The following is a 22804-nucleotide window of genomic DNA, read 5'->3' as shown; positions in this document are numbered from 1 at the left end:
TGGGAAACTGGCATGGTTTAACACTGACCTGGTTCGGGCGCTGTAATGCATTCAAAATGATGGCCCTCCCTCGGATCTTATACATGTTCCAGACATTACCGATCCGGTTACCCCCAATTTTTTTCAGACGACTGCAGGTGCTGCTCCGGGACTTTATTTGGGCGCGCAAACTGCCCAAAGCCCGTTTGCAATTGCTTGCCAGACCAAAGGACAAGGGGGGTCTGGGTGTCCCAGATCTCAGACAATACTACAGAGTGACTCTGCTAGAGAGAGTCGTTGATTGGCATTGTAATGGCCCACACAAGCAGTGGGTGGAGATGGAGATTGAGGATGGATCCATTCCCCTATTGACCTCCCCGTGGCTCCTGTCCTCCCTACCAAAAGACCTCAGAGGTCACCCCGTAGTGGGAGCTAGGTTGGCTGTTGTGCGGAGGTTGTTCCGCTGCACACACATTGCTCCCCTGCCATCACCAATGACTCCGGTTATAGGTAATCCAGACTTCCCACCGGGATTTACCAACAAGAAACTGCGACAGTTGACAGTGGTGGGGAAACAGCATCTGGGAGAGGTGTGGCCCACGGGAGGGCTCCCGACCACGCAAACTGTCGCCGAGCTTTCTGACCCTCCGCTTGACTTGTTTAGTGCTTATAAACTTTGTCACTTTCTTCTGGCCATACAAAGGGCCCCCTACACTCCTAGAGACCTGACACCCTATGAATCCATCTGTCACAAAAGGGAACCTGTGCGACACACCCTCTCCCTCCTGTACAAACTATTGAGTAGTCAGGAGGAGGAGTCGACCCCCACCATTTATCCACAAATGGGAGAGGGACTTAGGCATCACATTTACCCCACAACAGATAGGGAAGATCCTGACCTTAGTACATAAAGCTTCCATCGCAAACCAATATCAAGATACAAGATAGTCTCACGCTGGTATAGAGTCCCATACCTTCTGAATAAAATGGATAGATCGATCCCGGATGTTTGTTGGAGGTGAAATTCAGATATGGGGACCATGGGACACCTTTTCTGGGCATGCCCGACCTTGAGGAACTTTTGGGTTCCCAGTAGCGTGCCTTCTACACTTGACCGAACAGCCTGTTCGAAAATACAAAAAAACCCTCACAATGCAACTCCTGAATGCCGCCCGGGCCTGCATTCCCGCACTGTGGAGGCAGCCTCAGCCCCCATCCAAGGTGCTGTGGTATTCCAAAGTCAATCATATTCTCCGGATGGAAGAATTGACCGCCACCCTTCACAACACTGAAGAGGCATTTAGTGTTACATGGAGGCCCTGGAGGTATTTCACTGGTACTCGAGACTACATTCGGGAGGTGAGCAGTGCCTCCGTCCCAGAAAATGACTGAACATCTAACGTTTACCTACGTAGGCCATGTCTGCCCTGGGTGGCATTCCCCCCCTCCCTTTTTGTCTTTATTTTTCTTTTTTTCCCCGTCGCCATCCCCCCACCTCCTCTCTCTCCGTCTTTGCACTCTCTTCTTCCCCCGTCCTCCCTTTTGACTATGCCTTGTCTCCTTACTAGCCTTCGGGACCCAGAAGAACCCCAGGGTTCTGGACATGACCGGCTCATATTTTACTCTAGTTCACGTAGGTCATGATAAGCTGGCTCGCTGTGGTCCCAGTTGTTCTCCATGATTACATTTGTCCGAACGGAGCTGCACTAGTTATACTGTACTACATGTCGGAGGTGGGGTTTCTCTATTTTCTGCATGAAACTGTAGGACTCCCCTCTGAGAACCCAGAAATATTTGGCTGCCTATTTTTTGTTAGCATGTAATTGTGACCCTGGGTCATGCTGTATGGTTGACTGTTATATTTATGTTGTTCTACTTAATAAAAGAATAATAAAAAAAAAAAAATAAGTCAATGCCAACAACTTAAAACTAAAGCCTATGGCATCGAGAAATCCCAGGCGGTCTCCCATCCAGGTACTAACCATGTCCCAACCCTGCTTAGCCTCTGAGATCAAATGCACGCTCAACCCTCTTGACAAACGCCAAGATGGCCACTTTGGGAAACAAACAAAAAAAACAAGTCAACGCCAACAACATAAAAAGAAGCCTGCGGCATCTGGAAAACCCAGGAGGTCTCTCATCCAGGTACAAACCAGGCCCAACCCTGCTTAGCCTCTGAGACCAAACGAGATTGGGCGCTTTCAGGGTGTTGTGCCCGTAGGCAATTTCTTTGTGCACTCTCAACCCTCTTGACAAATGCCAAGATGGTCACCTTGGGAAACAAGGGAAAAAAAACAGGTCAAAGCCAACAACATAAAAAGAATCCTACGGCATCCGGAATTCCCAGGCGATCTCCCAATCAAGACACTAACCAGGCCAGATCCTTCTATGTCACCTGGTCTTCCCAGGCAGTCTCCCGTCCAGGTACTAACCAGGCCTGATGCTGCTAAGCCTCTGAAATCAGACAAGATCGGGTGCTTTTAGGGTGATGTGGCCGTAAGCGTTCTCTTCAAGACACGCCCAACCCTCTTGACAAACGCCAAGATGGTCGCCTTGAGAAACAAGCGAAAAAAACAGTTCAAAGCCAACAACAAAAAAAGAAGCCTATGGCACCTGGTATTTCCAGGCAGTCTCCCATCCAGGTACTAACCAGGCCCGACACTGTTTAGCCTCTGAGATCAGATGAGATTGGGCGCTTTCAGGGTGATGGGGCCGTAGATGATCTCTTTGGGCACTCTCAACCCTCTTGTTGGGCACCTGGTATTCACAGATGGTCTCCCATACAGGTATTAACCAGGCCGTACACTGCTAGGCCTCCGAGATCAGATGAGATTGTGCGCTTTCAGGGTGATGTGGCCATAGGTGTTCTATTTAGACACTCTCAACCCTCTTGACAAATACCAAGATGGTTATCTTGGGAAACAAGTGAAAAAAAAAAGGTCAACGCCAACAACATAGACCCTGCCGGTCTCCCATCTGACCCAGACCCTGCTTAGCCTCTGAGATCGGGCGCTTTCAGGGTGATGTGACCTCAGGCGAACGCTTTGGGACATACTCAAAACTCTTGACTGATGCTAAAATGGTCACCTTGGGAAACAAGCGAAAGAAAAACAGGTCAAAGCCAACAATATAAAAAGATTCCTACGGCACCTTTAATACTATCTAGGCCGGACCCTGCTTAGCCTCTGAGATCAGATGAGATCGGGCGCTTTCAGGGGGATGTGGCCGTAGGAGATTTCTTTGGGCTCTCTCAGCCCTCTTGACAAATGCCAAGATGATCACCTTGGGAAACAAGCAGAAAAAAAACCCCATGTCAACGCCAACAACATAAAAAGAATCCTACGGCACCTGGTATTCCCAGTTGGTCTCCCATCCAGTTACTAATCAGGCCCGACAATGCTTAGCCTCCGAGATCAGACAAGATCAGGCACTTTCAAGGTGATGGGGCCATAGGCGATCTCTTCGGGCACTCTCAACCATCTTGACAAACGCCAACATGGTCATCTTGGGAAACAAGCGAAAAAAACCAAGTCATTGCCAACATTGGAGGCTAAGCAGGGTTGAGCAATCAGTTTCCTTGCCTGAAATAGGCATCTCAGAACTGCCATCTGGCTACTTCCCGGGTTTCCAACTCCTTCAACTAATCCCAGGAGACAATACTTCGCCTCCATCCTGGTGGAGGTTCCAACCACCCGATCAATGGTTCCTGTCACCTCTGTCCAGTAGCGGATCAACTTCGGGCATCTCCAAAACATGTGCATCATGTCTCCCCCCATGTTCCCGCACCGGGGGCAACTTGCGTCCAGCCGTTCGGCCAAACTGAAAAAGTTTACGAGGAGCATAATAGGTTCTATATAATAAGAACAGATGTGACATCCTGTGTGAGGAGAGCCACAATTCACCACAGGCAGGATTCCTGTGGCCAATTATAGCTCAGGGGGGTTTAGTACACACCCCACACTATATAAGGCCGCCAGCACGGCGGCCTTGTATAGTGTGTTGCGGTGGTCAGGGAAAGAGGATGATAGGCAGGGACAGTGTCTTTACTGCTTGGGAACCTAGCACTGTTACAGTGGGTGTTATGTGCCTCCTGCACAGTACACACCTGAAGCTACCCTTTATTACTGGTGTTCAATTTCTGCAATACATGCATCTGCAGTGCAGAAGTTAGAGTCGGTGTTGTGTGCCTCCTGCACAGTATACACCTTATTGCTGGTGTTCTGTTTCTGTAATACAGGAACCTAGCACTGTTACAGTGCTAGGGTGTACAGAGAAGCTGGTATACATAGAAGACTACAGCATACAGAAGAAAGGCTAGTGAATACAGAATACAGGTTTCGTGTATGTAGATAGGCTTGAGTATACAGAGATGCTAGAGTAAACAGTGAGGCTGGGGTACACAGAGAGGCTAGTTTAAAGACAAATACAAAGATGTTAGTGTATATAGAGAGGTTAGTGTATAGAGAGAGTCGAGTGTATACAGAAAGGACAGTGCATATAGAGAAGCTAGTGTATACAGAAAGGGTATACATGAAAGCTGACATTCTATACAGAAGACTGGGTAGTGTATACAGAGAGTCTAGTGGGTACAGAAGACAGGCTGGTGTATTCTAGCTAGATTTTACAGTCTAGTGTATACAGAAGACAGGCTGTGGTATACAGAGAGTTTAGTGTATTCAGAGAGTCTAGTGTATACATAAGACTGGCTAGTTTACACAGTGTTTTACAGAGATGCAAGGGTGTACAGAGAAGCTGGTATATATAGAAGACTACAGCATACAGAAGAAAGGCTAGTTAATACACAATACAGAAGACTCGTGATAGGCTTGAGTATACAGAGATGCTAGAGTAAACAGTGAGGCTGGGGTACACAGAGAGGCTAATTTAAAGAGAGATATACAAAGATGTTAGTGTATATAGAGAGGTTAATGTATAGAGAGGGTCGAGAGTATACAGTAAGGACAGTGCATATAGAGAAAATAGTGTATACAGAAGACAGGCTTGGGTATACATCAAATCTGACAGTGTATACAGAAGACTGGGTAGTGCATACAGAGAGTCTATTGGGTAAAGAAGACAGGCTGGTGTATTCTAGCTAGTTTTTACAGTCTAATGTATACAGAAGACAGGCTGTGGTATACTGAGGGTTTAGTGTATTCAGAGAGTCTAGTGTACAGAGATGCAAGGGTGTACAGAGAAGCGAGAAGCTAGTATATATAAGGCTAGTGAATACAGGCTAGTGAATACAGAATACAGACTCGTGTACGCAGATAGGCTTGAGTATACAGAGATGCTAGAGTAAACAATGAGGCTGGGGTACACAGAGAGGCTAATTTAAAGAGAGGCTAGTATATACAAAGATGTTAGTGTATATAGAGAGGTTAGTGTATAGAGAGAGTCGAGTGTATACAGATAGGACAGTGCATATAGAGAGACTAGTGTATACAGAAGACAGGCTTGGGTATACATCCAAGCTGACAGTGTATACAGAAGACTGGGTAGTGTATACAGAGATTCTAGTGGGTACAGAAGACAGGCTGGTGTATTCTAGCTAGTGTTTACAGTCTAGTGTATACAGAAGACAGGCTGTGGTATACAGAGGGTTTAGTGTATTACAGAGATGCAAGGGTGTACAGAGAAGCTAGTATATATAGAAGACTACAGCATACAGAAGAAAGGCTAGTGAATACAGAATAAAGGCTGGCTTCTACGGAGAGGCTACCACTACGGAGATGCAGAACACTATCTAGGGTATATAGAGAGGCTAGATTATACAGAGAGGCTAGTGCATAGAGTGAAGCTATTGTATATAGAAGCCTGGTTAGTGTATACAGAGAAGCTAGTGTGTACAGAAGAAAGGCTAGACAGGTTATAAAGAGAGACAAGTTTTTACAGAAGACAGTTTGGGGTATACAGAGATGCTAGTTTATACAGAGAGACTAATGTATACAGAAGACGGGCTAGTGTATTCAGAACATAGGCTAGTGTATATCGAAGACAGGCTATTGTATGCAGAAGACCGGCTAGTGTAAACATGCTGGTGTATATAGAGAAGGCTAGTGAATTTAGAGGGTATGCTAAGTGATAACAGAAGACAATCTGGGCTATACAGAGACATTTCATCATTTCATCTAGCTCACATCTCTAATGGAGTTTGTCTCATTGCCATGTTATGCCTTTTCATTCTTATGCTAAATATAGATCACTACACGATTTTAATCATCCACATCAAGCATGCAATAAAACTATCATACATCAAAATAAACCATGTACTCTTTTGCTCTATTTTGCATATTTGTAACGGGACTGTGAGTATGTGACAGTCCTGACACACCATCCTGACTTATTTTTCTATATTTCTTATTAGAAATGGAGAGTACTATCTCAAAATCCGCTTAAATCTATTCACTTCGATGAGTTCTACCGCTAATTGTACCTTAATGCAAAATGTTCACAAAACCATCCATTTGCTACCAGACATGCTGCACATACTAAGAGTAATGTAAATATCGCTCTCTAACGATGTAAACAGTTTTATTGCTTTTCTGACATTGACCGAGTATCTCTGACATTAACTGAGTATCTCTCTGCACTTGGATCTTAATAATAATAATAATAATAATAATAATAATAGGATTGTGTAATGCAAACATCAACTAGTCTAATATAAGCTTTCTCATTGGTACCGGCATATCCTTTAAATTTAGACTAACGCAACTATTTCTCGGCCATTTTCAAGCTAAGCTTTCAATCTCTTACCTTTGAACAGCGATACTTCCTCCCTACAATATTAAGCCATTTAAATGTCCTATTGGTCGCCTATATTATACAACTCTCTGAAAACCCTATATGTAGAGAATAAAACTAGTCTTACATCTAAATAAAACAGTTTTATTGCTCAACCAAGTATCATCTGTCATGACAAATAAAGTTTCCACTGTTTGACTCTATTTTCTGTATTACTTCTTTTTCTCCACCTTATCTGTCACAGTTGAAACACAGTGACAAAACATTTCTTTTTACCGCAGCAAAATGTGAGAAAAGCAGTGTAAGCCGTCCTTCTGCCATATGCAACCATCTCTCGCTACCTCTATGCAATAGGATTCTCTTTCCAGTGGAAACGGAAAACAGTCAGTGTAAGCCGTCTTCTTGAGCATCAAAATTAATGGAACGATTTACACGTTGGAATTTGCAAGCTACGTCAATTTACTGTTAAATAGAGTACCTTTGCATTTATCCCTTGACTTTGCTACTATCCCTTGATCCCTTTTGTGTATTCACTATATCTCGACTATACATACTGCCTCAAAATTTTCCTAATTTGTTTTGCTATACTTATAATTATTATTTTATAGAGATTACTATCTCTAAATCATTGTAACAAATTATAATGTCTACAGCTAATTTTACGTTAAAGCAAAAGTCACACAAAACCATCTTTTTAAAACCTTTTACACACTGCACATTAAGATTAATGCAACCATCTCTCGCTACCTCTATGCAATAGGATTCTCTTTCTGACTCTATTTTGTGTATTACTTTTTCTCCACATTAACTGTCACACTGATAACCATTTGTAACACATAACACTTGCAACACATTTTTTAACAGCGGCAAAAAGTGAGAAAAGCAGTGGGACTTGATTGAGAAGTGGTTGCAGTAGCAAAGCATAGCAATACAGTTTGATTACATTAATAACACATAATGCAACTATTTTACATTCATTTTACATTCACATCATGCATACATCCTAATGTAAGCTGTCTATCACTATTAATGTTCATGGTTACTGATACATTATGCCGATGACCAATGGAAACGGAAAACAGTCAGTGTAAGCCGTCTTCGTGTGTAACATATTTAATGGAACGATTTACACGTTGGAATTTTCAAGCTACGTCAATTTACTCTTAAATACCCTTTAGCTGCTTAGCTCACACTTTGCTGTATGTAGCCGCGTTTACATGTAAGTAACCAATGGGGATTGACATTTCATGTCCATCTCACATCTCTAATGCAATTTGTCTCTTTGCCATGTCATACTTTGCCAGTTATTATACTTTCTCATCCGATAGAAACCTAGTCGTTGCTGATATTTCATGATTACAGCAATCATCTCATCTAATTGCTATTCCGACAATTCTGCCTTGGTATTACTTTGCAACGCTCTATTGAACAATGTAAAGGTAAGCTAGATATTTTGTGTATTTCCAGTTAAACTCGACCTGTATATACTGTCTCAATATTATCTTTTCTAATTTTGCTAAATTAGATTATAGAGTTTGCTATGTCTAAATCCAGGTTACCTACTCACCTTTATTACGTATACTGCTAATTTTAGGATAATACAAAACCATCTTATTGCTTCTTTACACGCTGCACATATTAAGAGTAATGCAAAGCTACCGTGAACAGTTTAATTGCTCGTCTCACATTTAGCTGGTATCTCTCTGCTATAGGAAACTGAATTTGTACTAGAACGATCACTCATCTAATATCAGTCCACTCAGTGCTACCGGGATAACTTTTACATTTAGAGTAATGAAATGATTTCTCAGTCATTTTGGAGCTACTGCAACTAACGCTTCCGATCTCATTTCGACTGCAATACTTAATCTCTGCTATTGCAGAATATTTAGCTGCTTAGCTCACACCTTGCTGTACGTAGCCCTTGAGATTGGCATTTCAACTCTAATTCATATTCACATTTCTAATGCAGTTTGTCTTTTTGCCATGCCATCCTCTGTTAGTTATTATGCTTTCTCATCCTTGTGCTCCAATATTGGGGTATATTCACTACATGATTAAAGACACGTAATGAACTTGATTGATAAAAACCTACACACGTTGTTGCTGTTATTTCGTGTATTTCCACTTAAACCCGTTATAGTTATTTTGCTATATTTATTACTAGTAAAAACAGATTACTATCTCTAAATCCTGGTAAACCAGCTCACACTAAACCATCAAATTTCTACCTTACACACAGCACATATTAACATATTAACATTTAGCCGGTATAGTGAAATAGTAAACGAAATGTGTAGATCACTCATCTAATATCGTCTTTTCAGTGCTGCCGGAACATATTTTAAATTTAGAGTAATGCAACGATTTCTCAGTTTTATGAAGCTACTGCAACTAACGCTTTGAATCTCTTTCCTGATAAATTACGCTCTGCAATATTAAGCCATGTAAATTGTCCTATTGGTCTGCTAACAATGCTATGTATAATAATACAAATCTTTTAAAAGCAATATCGTCTCACTGCAATACTTACACTCTGCATAATATATATGAATAATGCGAATAATGCTAATAATAAAGTCGTCTAAAACTCGGCTATAAGTAGAGAATAAAACTATCTTACATCAAAATAAACCATGTACTGTCTATCAGTCAATGACTTAACAAAATAAACTTAGCACTCTTTTGCTCTATTTTGAATAGTTGTAGTTCTCCACATTAACTGTCACATTGATATCACCACTGACAATACACCACTTTTTAACAGCACCAAAATATGAAAAAAGCACTTTATATGTTTCAAAAGTAGTTGCATTAGCAAAAAATAAAGTCCTGTCTTCTTTACACGCTAGCTTTTCTGTATACATTAATCTCTCTGTGTACACCAGCCACTCAATATAGACTAGCCTCTCTGTCTTCTGTATACAGGTGCCCGTAATCTATATACACTAGCCTGCCTTCTTTTTACAATAGTCTCGGTGTCCCAGCCTCTCTGCATACACTAGCCTCACTGAATTCCCCAGACTGTGTTCTGTATACACAAGCCTATCTGTAAAAAAAAATAGCCGTTCTTCTGCATACTCTAGCCTCTCTGTGTAACACAGTCTCTCTCTGGATTCCCTAGCCTACATCTCTGCATACCCAGGACCTTCCTCTGTATAATCTAGCCTATCTGTATACACTAGCCTGTCTTTTGTACAAATTAGCTTCTCTGTAGCCGGTCTTCTGTATACACGATCCTCACTGTCTACTCTTGGTTGTCTTTTGTAAACACTAGCATCTCTTTATACATATACATATACAGCTCTCTGTATACCCAAGCCTCTCTGTATACACTAGTCCACCGGTATACACTAGCAAGTCTGCCTACACTATCCTCTCTTTGTAACTCAACTTCTCTCTCTGTGTACCTTAGCTTCCATCTCTGCATACCCAGGACGTTCTTCTCTATAATCTAGCCTATGTGTATACACTAGCCGGTCTTCTGTAGACATAAGCCTCCCTGTATAAACTAGCTGGTCTACTGTATACACTAGTCCGTCTGTATACACTAGCAAGCTTGCATACACTAGCCTCTCTGTGTAACCCAGCCTCCATCTCTGCATACCCAGGACGTTCTTCTCTATAATCTAGCCTATTTGTATACACTAGCCTGTCTTTTGTACACATTAGCCTCTCTGTATAAACTAGCCGGTCCTCTGTATACACTAGTCCATCTGTATACACTAGCAAGTATGCGTACTCTAGCCTCTCTCTCTGTATAACTTAGCCTCCATCTCTGCATACCCAGGACGTTCTTCTGTATAATCTAGCCTATCTGTATAATCTAGCCTATCTGTATACACTAGCCATCCATCTCTGCATACCCAGGACGTTCTTCTGTATAATCTAGCCTATCTGTATAAACTAGCCTGTCTTTTGTACACATTAACCTCTCTGTATAAACTAGCCGGTCCTCTGTATATACTAGTCCGTCTGTATACACTAGCAAGTCTGTGTAACCAAGCCTCTCTCTCTGCATACCCTAGCCTCCATCTTTTGCATAAACCAGGACCTTCTTCTGCATAATCTAGCCTATCTGTATACACTAGCCTGTCTTTTGTACACATTAGCCTCTCTGTGTAAACTAGCCGGTCTACTGTATACACTAGTCCATCTGTATACACTAGCAAGTCTGCATACTCCTGCCTCTCTGTGTAACCCAGCCTCGCTCTCTCTCTCTGTATACCCTAGCCTCCATCTCTGCATACCAAGGACGTTCTTCTGTATAATCTAGCCTATCTGTATAAACTAGCCTGTCTTTTGTACACATTAACCTCTCTGTATAAACTAGCCGGTCCTCTGTATACACTAGTCCGTCGGTATACACTAGCATCTCTTTATACATTAGCTCTCTGTATACCCAAGCCTCTCTGTATACACTAGTGCACCGGTATACACTAGCAAGTCTGCCTACACTAGCCTCTCTTTGTAACCCAACTGCTCTCTCTGCATACCCAGGACGTTCTTCTCTATAATCTAGCCTATCTGTATAATCTAGCCTATCTGTATACACTAGCCATCCATCTCTGCATACCCAGGACGTTCTTCTCTATAATCTAGCCTATTTGTATACACTAGCCTGTCTTTTGTACACATTTGCCTCTCTGTATAAACTAACCGGTCTTCTGTATTACACTAGTCTCCCTGTATACACTAGCAAGTATGCATACTCTAGCCTCTCTCTCTGTATACCCTAGCAAGTCTGCATACTCCTGCCTCTCTGTGTAACCCAGCCTCACTCTCTCTCTGTATACCCTAGCCTCCATCTCTGCATACCCAGGACGTTCTTTTGTATAATCTAGCCTATCTGTATAAACTAGCCTGTCTTTTGTACACATTAGCCTCTCTATATAAACTAGCCGGTCCTCTGTATACACTAGTCCGTCTGTATACATTAGCAAGTCTGTGTAACCAAGCCTCTCTCTCTGCATACCCTAGCCTTCATCTCTTGCATAACCAGGACCTTCTTATGTATAATCTAGCCTACATGTATACACTAGCCTGTCTTTTGTACACATTAGCCTCTCTGTATAAACTAGCCGGTCTACTGTATACACTAGTCCATCTGTATACACTAGCAAGTCTGCATACTCCTGCCTCTCTGTGTAACACAGTCTCTCTCTCTGTATACCCTAGCCTCCATCTCTGCATAACCATGACGTTCTTCTGTATAATCTAGCCTGTGTTTTGTACACTTTAGCCTCTCTGTATAAACTAGCCGGTCTTCTGCATACACGAGTCTCTCTTTATACCCTTGGATGTCTTTTGTATACACTAGCTGCTCTTTATACATTAGCTCTCTGTATACCCAAGCCTCTCTATACACTAGTCCGTCTGTATACACTAGCAAGTCTGCATACACCAGCCTCTCTGTGTAACCCAGCCTCTCTCTCTGCATACCCAAGATGTTCTTCTCTATAATCTAGCCTATTTGTATACACTAGCCTGTCTTTTGCACACATTAGCCTCCCTATATAAACTAGCCGGTCTTCTGTATACACTAGTCCGTCTGTATACACTAGCAAGTATGCATACTCTAGCCTCTCTCTCTGTATACCCTAGCCTCCATCTCTGCATACCCAGGACGTTCTTCTGTATAATCTAGTTTATCTGTATACACTAGTGTATACAGACAGACTAGTGTATACAGAGGACCGACTAATGTGTACAAAAGACAGGCTAATGTATACAGATAGGCTAGATTATACAGAAGAACGTCCTGGGTATGCAGAGCGCTCAGCTTCAAGGTATGGCCAACGTGAGTAATATGAGGGACACTCCTCACCCCCGCCCCCACCTACCAGATCTGAGTTTCATCCCCTTGCCCTCTCTGCCCCGGTCATCTGGTGGCAGTTTTATGCACTCCCTGGCCCCCACCCATTCATAATCCTTACCGACCTTTCTTTCCGCTGCTCACAGGAACAAACTGGATGACTTGTCTAATTAACCAACTTGTACAAGACACAGCTATCCTCCTGTCTGACACCGGTCCCCCTTGGAGGCTTTACCCCTCACTGTTTGGGTGGTCCCTGCCTCTCCCTGGATGCTCCACATATACCACAACGACATTGTCAGAGGGGCACCACTTGACAGGACACAGGGCTTTCATTCCGGTGGCATCTCCCATTGGAGGAAGGGATGATGGCCCCAACCCCTTGGCAGCAGGTTCTTTCATGTACAGACCAGGGCGGCTCATCTTCCCTTCTGGAGTCTTGACCTTAGATGGGGGAGTTGCACTTTGGGGGGTCTGAGTGATACCTAATGCGCTGTACTGGAAGGGCTTGACATTCCCGCATATGTGTCCCCTCCCCCTGGATGTGCCCCTTGTCCCCCCCTCTGGCTCCCACCTACTCTTTGCCGACATTGCCTTCTGCAGCTTTCGGGGACCCTGGATGACTTATTTATTGAGCCTATTGGTACGAGACACTGCTTCCCTCCAGGGTGACTCTGGACCCCCCTGGAGGATTTACCCCTTACTGTTTGGGCGGTCCCAGCCTCCCTCTGGATGCTCTACACAGCCCCCAATGGCGATGCAGGAGAGACACTAATTGGCGGGCCCTAGGACTGCTGCTCGGGTGAAGTCTCCCATTGGATGGAGGGATGGTGGCCCCAGCCCCTTGCCTGCCGGATTTTCCATGCACCGACCAGGGCTGCTCCTCTTTCATCTTGATGTGGTGACCATGGAGGGGAGGAGTTGAAATTTATGGGGTCCGGGTGTTTGCTGGTGGGAGTGCGCTAAAGGACTTGACATTTCTGCATGTTTGTCCCCTCTCCCCTGTTTCCCCCCTCCCTTCCCCCCCTTCCCACCCTTCCCTTCCCTCCTTTCCCTCCCCCTTTCCCCCTTCCACTCCCCCTTTCCCCCCTTCCACTCCCCCTTTCCCCCCTTCCCTGCCCCTTTTCCCCCCGGGGCGTGGACAGGGGAGAGGGGGTAAGGAGAGGACAATCTGCCAAAGGGAGAAATGCATTTGTTCGGGGACTGCATGTACTTTAGGGGTATGGGATGGGGGGTGGTGGATCCCATTCTGTGATGCCTTTTCTGTTGTGACGGGCTCCCTCGTGCATGCCTATGTTTAGGGCGAGCCGAGGAGACCCCTCAGTGCTGACAGTTATATGCTCTACCTCTGTTTTGGTTATACTATTGTTTTTTGTTTCTTTGATGTTACTGATTGTCTTTTATTTGCATAGCGGTATCAGACGTGACATTTACCACTGCCGGGACTGGGGGGACTAGGATTCGGGGGCTCCCTCTCCGACCTGTCTACCCAATAACCCAAGTAGGACAGCGCTTTAAACCCAGTGTACATCTGGTAAGCGCTATAGCATAATTGTGCTGTTTTAGTATACCCTTCCTGTACTGTTGAGTGCGGACAACCCTTAATTTCCCTCTCCCCCTGGGGTTGGGGTGCCCGGCCTCTTTTTCCCTTTACCTTTCCTTCCATTTGCCCTTCCTTTCTCCCCCTTAGTTCCCGCCATGCATTACCTACCCAAAACCTACCTTGGTTCAACTTTCTTTGCTTTTCTCTGACGTCCCCCTCCCCCTCCCCGAGGAGCGATGGGAGACTCAGTCAAGGTCACCTCTCTAAACGTTAAGGGACTGAACTCCCCTGAAAAACGGTGGATCCTCCTGGGAAAACTGAACACATCCTGTACTGATGTGGCCTTTATACAAGAAACACATTTTAAAAATACTAGCCTCCCCTTTCTATGGTCGAGATCCTTCCCTAAGGTCTACCACTCTACTAACCCCTCCTCTCCATTCTGATCTCTAGCAGGCTCCCCTGGGTTCTCCAGGATTCTCTGGTGGACCCTGGGGGCCAATATCTTTTTCTTAGGGGCCACATTGGAGAGCGCCTTTTTACATTTGCCACTGTGTACGCTCCCAATGATCACCAAGACACGTTCCTCAGAACTACCCTGCACAGATTATGTGACTTTCGGGAGGGCCAATTGATATTAGGTGGGGACTTTAATGTCCCCTTTCGCCATCGGTTGACACTTCTGCCTCTTGCTCCTCGCTCCCTACCCCTCACCTAGGTCTCTATTCTGGCACCTTAATGAGAGCCTCATCCAGATACCGGAAGTTTTAGCAGATGTGACCAGGGAATTGAACCTTTATTTCCAAGAAAACTAAAGCAGGACTGTGACCCGGGGATAATTTGGGAGGCTCACAAGTCAGTACTCCGCAGGGTACTTATCAGGAACAGCTTGCTAATCTGTTTCGTGAACTTGCCTCTGTGGAAGCGAAACATAAACATACCCCCTTACGGACCTTAGAGATTGAATTGGGGACACTCCATACCCATATTGCTGTCCTTCTCCATTATAAAGCGAAAGCGGCACTCCAGTTCTGTCGTAAACTGACGTAGGAGTCAGAGGACAAATGCAGAAAAATCTTAGCCAGGTCGGTAAAGGAGTTGAAATCTTGCTCTTACATACCACAGTTGATAGATGAGAATGGCCAGAGGGCCTCTACCCCAACCCAAATAGTTGAAGTCTTTGAAAAATGTTACTCTGATCTCTACAACCTGCCCGATTCAGGGTCTGGACAGGACAATATAGACAGATATGTAACCGGTTCTGGTCTACCAACCCTCTCATCGGAATCACGGGAGTACTTGGAGGACCCGATCACACTGGAAGAAGTCCAGACGGCCGTGGGACCTCCGAAGGTGGGTAAGGCTCCGGGCCCTGACGGATATACCGCACAATACTTTAAGACCTTCCTCCCTATTCTCGGCCCGCGCTTGGTGAATTTATTTAATACTCTGAGCTCAAATGGGGATTTTCCTGAGGATACCCTTAGAGCCCACATCTCGTTGATACCTAAGGAGGGCAAAGACCCGGGCCTATGTGGGAGCTACAGACCCATTTCCCTCCAAAATTCGGTCCTAAAACTATTCTCTAACTCCTCGCCACGTGATTGGCACATCACTTGTAGTCCCTTATACATATTGACCAGTTAGGTTTTATTCCCACCAGGGAAGATAAGGACAACACCACTAAGGTGCTTACCCTGATCCGTAAAGCAAAGTCATCTGGGACCCCTTGTCTTTTCATGAGTACTGATGTCGAGAAGGCTTTTGATCGGGTCAAATGGACATTAATGTTCTCGGTCCTTTGCCATATAGGTCTGAGTGAACGGATGCTGGCATGGATAAGTAAGATATACTCACGTACTTACATTCCACCGGACATCGCGCGTACGTTTATGTTGAACTTCCCCCCACCCCTTGTCACTAAGATCCGCAGTTTGCTTCACGGGTGGCATTCTGGCCTCCATTCCTGGTTCAGCAGATGCAATCTCATTAAAATGAACATACTCCCTAAATTTACTTATCTTTTCCAAGCTCTCCCGATCCAGATTCCAGTCCTGTTTTTTAAGCAAGCTCAATCCTTGCTCACTCAATTTAACTGGGCCCACAAAAATCCCAGACTTAAGCGGTCACAGCTGACATTGTCTAAACAACAGGGAGGGTTGGTTCTCCCTAACTTGCGACGCTACTACCTGGCCTCCCATCTGGGCCGTGTATTGGACTGGAATCGAAACAAACTTTCTAAGCTCACTCCCGAATTCCGCTAAGAAGCGCCATGTAGTGCTATAAGTATTTACCCACAGAATTTATGTCACATCCCACTATAGGGGCTTAGTTGAAAGTCAGTCACCTGATCGCTACCCAAAACACACTCACGTCTTTGACTTCCCCCCTATTCCCTATACGTGGCCATCCAACCTTTGAACTGGGGACCCACTTAGAAATTCCAACCTAGACAATGCGTCTAAATTCGTCATTGATGGAAAATGGCCTTCTTTCTCAATCCTAACAGATCCGACAGGGCTTTTCCAACTGCCTTTTTGGAGAGCGGCGCAACGACATCATTTTCTCCATTCCATCCCCAATCCTCAAACGTTCGCCCGCCCTCAGACGGAGTTTGAGACTCTATGCAGGAGCGAAGGCCCTTTGGCCCACATTCTCTCTCAAACAGATTACCCACACTTAACCTGTCTGTCCAACTGGGAAAAGGACCTTAATTGCTAATTTTCCCCAGCACAGAGACAACGCATTATCACTTTGGCTCTCAAAATGTCGCTGTGCACGAAGATACAGGAGACGAATTTTAAACTTCTCACCAGGTGGTATTTGACACCATCAAAGCTGCAGAAATGTTTCTCCTCTTCCTCGAACATATGCTGGAGGTGTGGAGAAGAAGAGGGCACGTTGCTGCACATTTTTTGGTCCTGCCTCAGCTTGGTGGACTTCTGGACAGAGATCCGATGCATAACACAAAAATTCACAGACTTCTCCATCCAGGAGGAGGCTGCATTCTTTCTCTTGCACCATTCACAGATTCCCATTAAGAAGTACAAAAAAATCTATTTTACGTCATGTGATAAATGCGGCGAAATCCTGCATCCCTCTCTATTGGAAAAAATGTTCCCCCCCTTTCATTACTCACTGGCTTAAGAAAATAGAGGACATTAAAAAAAATGGAGGACTTGATCCTCACATCACAAGGTATACAAGAATTTTTTAAACAAACCTGAGACATCTGGAATACCTTTATATTCTCACTGGAAGGATGTCGCCTGCTATCGCCTTAGTGCTCTGAGCTTTCCTTGACTGGCCCCTTGGACAGTGGCTGCCATCGTGTCTCGTCCCCTCTTCTCCTTTTCTGATCTTTCAACCCTTCTCTTTTCTGCCTTCCTCCCCTATCTCTCACCCCCTCCACCCCCTCTCTCTTTTGGAAAGAGTGGAAAATTGGGAATGACGGCCCCACACCCCCCTCTGGATGGATTATGCCGGAGGGACCTGGGGGTTTGTGTGACCCTGGATCTTGGTACAGTACTTGCCTCGAATCATTGTGATTGATGGAAGGCAGACTCACAGTTGCGAATATACCTGTATCAAGTATTGTTCAGCTGCTTTTTGCTCTGTATTTCTCTGTTGCATTATGTACTCGGGGGACCGTCTTCCCCTATTTGGAGAAAAAATTATATTTGAAAAAAAAAAGAAGCCTACGACACCTGGTATTCCCAGGCGGTTTCCCATCCAGGCATTAACCAGGCCTGACCCTGCTTAGCCTCCAAGATCAGACGAGATGGAACAGATTCAGGGCGATGTGGCCGTAGCCGATATCTTCAGGCACTCTCAACTCTCTTGACAAACACCAAGATGGTCACCTTGGAAACAAGCGGAAAAAAATAGGTCAACGGCCACAACATAAAAAGAAGCCTACGGCATCTGGAAATCCCAGGCGGTCTCCCATCCAGGTACTAAACTGGTCCCAACCCTGCTTAGCCTCTGAGATCAGATGAGATTGGGCTCTTTTAGGGTGGTGTGGCCGTAGGAGATTTCTTCAGGCACTCTCAACCTTGACTAACGCCAATATGGTCACCTTGGGAAACAAACAAAAAAATCAAGTCAACGCCAACAACATGAGAAGAAGTCTACAGCACCTAGTATTCCCAGGTGGTCTCCCATCCAGGTATTAACAAGGCCCGACCCTGTTTAGTCTCTGAGATCAGACGAGATCTGGTGCTTTCAGGGTTATGTGGCCATAGGCGAGCTCTTCAAGCACTCTCAACCCTCTTGACAAACACCAAGATGGTCACCTTGGTAAACAAACAAAAAAAAAAAAACAAGTCAACGCCAACAACATAAAAATAAGCCTTCAGCACCTAGTATTCCCAGGTGGTCTCCAATCCAGGTACTAGCAAGGCCCGACCCTGTTTAGCCTCTGAGATCAGAGGAGATCGGGCGCTTTCAGGCTTATGTGCCCATAGGCAATCTCTTTGGGCACTCTCAACCCTCTTGACAAATGCCAAGATGGTCACCTTGGGAAACAAGCGAAAAAAAAACAAAACGAATCAAGGCCAACAACATAAAAAGAAGCCTACAATAACTGGTATTCCCAGGTGGTCTCCCATCCAGGTACTAACCAGGCCTGACTCTTCTTAGCCTCCAAGATCAGACGAGATTGGGTGCTTTCAGAGTGCTCGGACTCTTTCCCCATCACTAATGGGACGAGGCAGGGGTGCCCTCTGTCTCCCCTAATTTTTATTCTGACACTGGAACCACTTATGTGTCACGTTCGGAATGACCCGAATATTACTGGCATATCCAAACCCTCGGCACACCACAAAATTGCGGCGTACGCTGACGATCTAATTTTTTTCGTCTCCAATCCACACATTTCGCTTCCCAATATACTCGTGGCTCTCCGGCGATACGGCAGCCTATCAAACTATAAAATCAATTGCACCATCGGCTGTATTGAATATATCGGTCCCGGATGGTGAGGCCAAGAGGCTATGCTCCGCTTTTCCATTCTACTGAGCTGAAAAATCTATACGTTACCTGGGCGTTGACATCGCAGCGGATTTGGTGCAATTGTACCCGCTTAATTTTCTTCCTCTCCTGAATAGACTGAAATCTGATTTGGGAAACTGGCATGATTTAACACTGACCTGGTTCGGGCGCTGTAATGCATTCAAAATGACGGCCCTCCCGCGGATCTTATACTTGTTCCAGACATTATCGATCCGGTTACCCCCAATCTTTTTCAGACATCTGCAGGTGCTGCTCCGGGACTTTATTTGGGCGCGCAAACCGCCCAGAGCCCGTTTGCAATTGCTTGCCAGACCAAAGGACAAGGGGGGTCTGGGTCTCCCAGATCTGAGACAATACAACAGAGCGACTCTGCTAGCGAGAGTCGTTGATTGGCATTGTAATGGCCCACACAAGCAGTGGGTGGAGATGGAGATTGAGGATGGATCCATTCCCCTATTGACCTCCCCGTGGCTCCTGTCCTCCCTACCAAAAGACCTCAGAGATCACCCCGTAGTGGGAGCTACGTTGGCTGTTGTGCGGAGGTTGTTCCGCTGCACACACATTGCTCCCCTGCCGTCACCAATGACTCCGGTTATAGGTAATCCAGACTTCCCACCGGGATTTACCAACAAGAAACTGCGACAGTTGACAGTGGTGGGGAAACAGCGTCTGGGAGAGGTGTGGTCCTCGGGAGGGCTCCCGACCACGCAAACTGTCGCCGAGCTTTCTGACCCTCCGCTTGACTTGTTTAATGCTTATCAACTTCGTCACTTTCTTCTGGCCATACAAAGGGCCCCCTACACTCCTAGAGACCTGACGCCCTATGAATCCATCTGTCACAAAAAGGAACCTGTGCAACACACCCTCTCCCTCCTGTACAACCTATTAAGTAGTCAGGAGGAGGAGTCGACCCCACCATTTATCCACAAATGGGAGATTGCATTTGGCATCACATTTACCCCACAACAGATAGGGAAGATCCTGACATTAGTACATAAAGCTTCCATCGCAAACCAATATCAAGAATCAGGATACAAGATAGTCTCACGCTGGTATAGAGTCCCATACCTTCTGAATAAAATGAATAGATCGATTCCGGATGTTTGTTGGAGGTGCAATTCAGATACGGGGACCATGGGACACATTTTCTGGGCATGCCCGGCCTTGAGGAACTTTTGGGTGGAGGTGACCGGGACAATAAAAACAGCCTGTTCGAAAATACAAAAAAACCCTCACGATGCAACTCCTGAACGCCGCCCGGGCCTGCATTCCCACACTGTGGAGGCAGCCTCAGCCCCCATCCAAGGTGCTGTGGTATTCCAAAGTCAATCATATTCTCCGGATGGAAGAATTGACCGCCACCCTTCACAACACTGAAGAGGCATTTAGTGTTACATGGAGGCCCTGGAGGTATTTTACTGGTACTTGAGACTACATTTGGGAGGTGAGCAGCGCCCCTGTCCCAGAAAACGACTGAACATCTAACGTTTACCTACGTAGGCCAAGTCTGCCCTGGGTGGCATTCCCCCCCTTCCCTTTTTGTCTTTATTTTTCTTTTTTTCCCTGCCGCCATCCCCCCCCCTCTTCTCTCTCCGTCTTTGCACTCTCTTCTTCCCCCGTCCTCCCTTTTGACTATGCCTTGTCTCCTTACTAGCCTTTGGGACCCAGAAGAACCCCAGGGTTATGGACACGACCGGCTCATATTTTACTCTGGTTCACGTAGGTCATGATAAGCTGGCTCGCTGTGGTCCCAGTTGTTCTCCATGATTACATTTGTCCGAACGGAGCTGCATTAGTTATACTGTACTACATGTCGGAGGTGGGGTTTCTCTCTTTTCTGCATGAAACTCTAGGACTCCCCTCTGAGAACCCAGAGTTATTTGGCTGCCTATTTTTTGTTACCATGTAATTGTGACTCTGGGTCATGCTGTATGGTTGACTGTTATATTTATGTTGTTCTACTTATACTTAATAAAAGAATAAAACAAAAAAAAAAAAAATAAGTCAATGCCAACAACTTAAAAAAAAAGCCTATGGCATCGAGAAATCCCAGGCGGTCTCCCATCCCGGTACTAACCAGGTCCCAACCCTGCTTAGCCTCTGAGACAGGGCTGGTGCAAGGATCGTTGACACCCTAGGCGAAAACCTAATTTTGCCACCCCCCCCCGGCTGCGCCCATGACTCCACCTTACCCTGCCCTTGCTACACATGACCTATCTGACCCCTACACTGACCCCCTGACACATAAACTAATCCACCTGACTCCTACTTCCTGCACTACTCACATCACATTGACCCCTACACTGACCCACCTGATAATTACACCGACCCACCTGGCACCTACACCAACCCACCTGGCACCTACACTGCCAATTACACTGACCATCATGCTGACACCTACACTGACCATCACGCTGACACCTACACTGACCATCACGCTGACACCTACAGTGACCATCACGCTGACACCTACCCTGAAAACACATACCCTGAAAACACATACCCTGAAAACACATACCCTGAAAACACATACCCTGACACATAAAATGGCACTGACGCATACACTGACGCATACACTGACATGACACATACACTGACACGACACATACACTGACACATTACACTGACACGACACATACACTGACACGACACATCACACTGGCATGACACATACAGTGGCATGACACATACACTGACACATCACACTGGCATGACACATACACAGACACATCACACTGGCATGACACAGTCACATCACACTGACATGACACATACACTGACATGACACATACACAGACACATCACACTGACATGACACATACACTGACACATCACACTGACATGACACATACACTGACACGACACATACACTGACACATTACACTGACACGACACATACACTGACACGACACATCACACTGGCATGACACATACAGTGGCATGACACATACACTGACACATCACACTGGCATGACACATACACAGACACATCACACTGGCATGACACATACACAGTCACATCACACTGACATGACACATACACTGACATGACACATACACAGACACATCACACTGACATGACACATACACTGACACATCACACTGACATGACACATACACTGACACATTACACTGACATGACACATACACTGACATGACACATACACTGACACATCACACTGGCATGACACATACACAGACACATCACAATGACATGACACATACACAGACACATCACACTGACATGACACATACACAGACACATTACACTGACATGACACATACACTGACACATTACACTGACATGACACATACACTGACACGACACATACACTGACACATCACACTGGCATGACACATACACTGACACATTACACTGACATGACACATACACTGACACATTACACTGACATGACACATACACAGACACATCACACTGACATGACACATACACAGACACATCACACTGACATGACACATACACAGACACATCACACTGACATGACACATACACAGACACATCACACTGGCATGACACATACACAGACACATCACACTGACATGACACATACACAGACACATCACACTGACATGACACATACACAGACACACCACACTGGCATGACACTGACACACATCACACTGACCTACCTGACTCCTACTTCCTGCATTACTCACACACAAACCCCCTCCATACAGCTCAATGG

The 22804-nt window shown here is 45.3% G+C and overlaps 4 pseudogenes; all 4 read right to left on the bottom strand.

The window, feature by feature from the left end:
• Positions 1-2580: 2580 nt before the first annotated feature.
• Positions 2581-2699, bottom strand: LOC143949728 (5S ribosomal RNA; annotated as a pseudogene).
• Positions 2700-3315: 616 nt separating this feature from the next.
• Positions 3316-3434, bottom strand: LOC143949557 (5S ribosomal RNA; annotated as a pseudogene).
• Positions 3435-17996: 14562 nt separating this feature from the next.
• Positions 17997-18116, bottom strand: LOC143949769 (5S ribosomal RNA; annotated as a pseudogene).
• Positions 18117-18211: 95 nt separating this feature from the next.
• LOC143948970 (5S ribosomal RNA) lies at positions 18212-18330 on the bottom strand (annotated as a pseudogene).
• Between the last annotated feature and the right edge of the window lie 4474 nt (positions 18331-22804).

This window comes from Lithobates pipiens, unplaced genomic scaffold, assembly GCF_037356315.1.
Source record: "Lithobates pipiens isolate NorthernLeopardFrog02 unplaced genomic scaffold, aLitPip1_a1.2 Scaffold_30, whole genome shotgun sequence".
NCBI lineage: Eukaryota > Metazoa > Chordata > Amphibia > Anura > Ranidae > Lithobates > Lithobates pipiens.
The sequence above is the reverse complement of the archived record's forward strand: the minus strand, read 5'-3'. Positions and strand labels throughout refer to the sequence as shown.